A 2,500-nucleotide genomic window follows, 5' to 3' on the forward strand; every position below is an offset into this window, starting at 1 on the left:
CAGGAGGACAATATCGTCTGCGAAAGCGAGAACTGAAACGTTCTCGCTTCCGAGTTTGACGCCCTCCGTCGTCTCGTCAAGAATCCCAATTATGGGATCAATTGTTAAATTAAAAAGTAAGGGAGATAGCGGGTCTCCCTGCTTGACCCCTCTCAGTAAGTCCACGGGCAATGTTCTGTCTTTACAATGTATAACAGTCTTGCAACCCCTGTACATGTCTTGCACATATTTGCTGACGAGACTTGGCACTCCTTTCATTTCCAGCCCTTTACTGATTGCTTCATGGGGAACCGTATCAAACGCTTTCGAAATATCGATTATTGTAATAACTCCACCTGATTCCTCTTTCATTTTGGCCAGAGCGCTGCTGAGGATGGCTATGTTGTTTTTGCAGCCATCCTCCTGTGTAAACCCCTTTTGTCTTGGGTGCTGCTTAATTTTGGACCGTAGTTTCCGGTCGATCATTGCCGAATATATTCTTCCCAGCAGAGACCCGATGGTAATTGGTCTCCAGTTCTCAACCTCTTCCGCGCTCTTTCCCGGTTTGGGAATAAGCGTGGTTCGGTTTATCTTCCACTGTGCTGGGTATATTCGGTGCAGCATGAGGAGATTACACAGTTTGGCAAAGACGTGCAGCGCTCCTTTTTTTCTCAGGTGGAGCTTCTTTATTTGGTCGATACCGGCTGCCGTATCGACCTTAATTTTCTTGAATTTTTCCAATAGGTTCCCCATTGTGATGGGAGTCCAAATCTCGCCTATTTCTATTTTGTTGTTTTGGGGTTGCAAATTCGCCAATTTTTCCGGACCACTTTTGCCCCATAGATTTTTGTAAAGTGGACCTACCGAGTCGGCCCCAGGGAGACTGATCGCTTCTTCTCCCTTACCTGACTCACCCATTATTGCCAAGTCCAGGAGCTTCCTTGGGCATTTTCTGTATAGCTCCTGGTGCTTGGCGTATAGAAACTTTTTCCTCTTGTTATGGGTGGTCCTCTTCCCCTTCTTTGTTGCTCCTTTTTGTCTTAGTCGATTCCCTTCTTCGTGCTGCGTTCCTTCTTTGAGGGAATCGACAAATTTTTGAAGTAGCACCTCTACTTCTTCTTGCTTAATGTTTCTTGCAGTTGCTAGTCTTTCAATTTCTTTTTCCACCCTCGAAGGAAGTCTCCTTCGTCGAGGTGGTTCGATGTTATATATTGGAGAAACGGCTCTTGCCAGCGGTCTTCTTGTTGAGCCGTTTCTCGTATTTCTCCTCCTCCTTCGTCCTCCGTGGCCGATTCGTAAATGCTTTCTTCCGAGGACTCGGAGGAAGGAGATCTTGCTTCGCTTTGAGTTGTGGCCACTTCTTCTTCTTGAACGGGCAGGAGCCTCCTTTTGTCGCTTATTTGTTTCAGGGTCTTGTCGGGAAATATTCTCTCAGCGCTACATTTGGTTGTTTTAAATGTTTGTAGCGCTGGTTTAACTTGATTAATAGATCCGTTTCGTCTTTAGACCAGACCGAGGCTCTACTGACTGGTCTTGTATTTCCCCGACTTGTGCTTTGTGCTCTTTTTTGGTTCCTTATCGCCGGATGTCTATGTCTCTCATGCATAGACAATCCTCTTTGCGATAGGAACGATTCCTCGCAGGACTCGCATTTGAATTTTGCAACACCCTCCCATATTTTTCGCCCCTTACACTTTGGTAAGTGGCACCTGCAGCCATGGAGCTTTTCGAACTCCTTATGGCATGCAGCGCACCTCCATATAATTACTTCTTGGGGGTGTTGCGTGTCTTTATGTTTAGCGTATTGCGATTCCTGGAGGAATCTAATATCTTTCCCCTTTTTTGAGCACCAATAGCATTTTATCTGCCCGCTCAATGGTAAATTTATCATATCCAAATCGTGGTCCGGGGATAAGCATTGGTCGTCACCGGTGGCCTCCCATTTGGCTACCTTAAGAGAGTCATAGTTACTCCCGCCGTTTACCCGCGCTTTTTTGAATTTCTTCACGTTGACATTCAGAGCACTGGGCAGAAATCACATTGCGTCAACACCCTCGGGGGCCATCGCAATGCTTTGTTTTAATTAGACAGTCGGATTCCCCTAGTCCGTGCCAGTTCTGAGCTGAGCGTTGAATGGCGGCCGAAGAGAGCGACCACGACGGCAAAGCCGCCACGGAAGCCTCGCAGCAAGGAAGATCCGCGGGAGGCCAAGGCACGGGACCGAGCTCGGATCCGGGGTGCGAGGTACAAGACCACGCCCCGTTCAGCTCGCCCAGGCCCGGCACGTCAGCCAAACCCGCTTCCCGACCAAGCCCGACACGCCCCGCTCCTCAGAGCCAATCCTTATTCCGAAGTTACGGATCCAATTTGCCGACTTCCCTTACCTACATTAATCTATCGACTAGAGGCTCTTTACCTTGGAGACCTGCTGCGGATATGGGTACGAACCGGCGCGACACCTCCACGTGGCCCTCTCCTGGATTTTCAAGGTCCGAGGGGAAGATCCGGACACCGCCGCAAC

At 48.8% G+C, this 2,500-nt stretch overlaps 1 pseudogene; it reads right to left on the reverse strand.

Annotated features, from left to right (window-relative positions):
• Nucleotides 1-2,500, reverse strand: part of LOC133667701 (large subunit ribosomal RNA) — a 7,846-nt pseudogene that overhangs the window by 3,136 nt on the left and 2,210 nt on the right.

The sequence above is a fragment of the Apis cerana genome, unplaced genomic scaffold (assembly GCF_029169275.1).
Source record: "Apis cerana isolate GH-2021 unplaced genomic scaffold, AcerK_1.0 scaffold1_AcerK, whole genome shotgun sequence".
NCBI classification, from domain to species: domain Eukaryota; kingdom Metazoa; phylum Arthropoda; class Insecta; order Hymenoptera; family Apidae; genus Apis; species Apis cerana.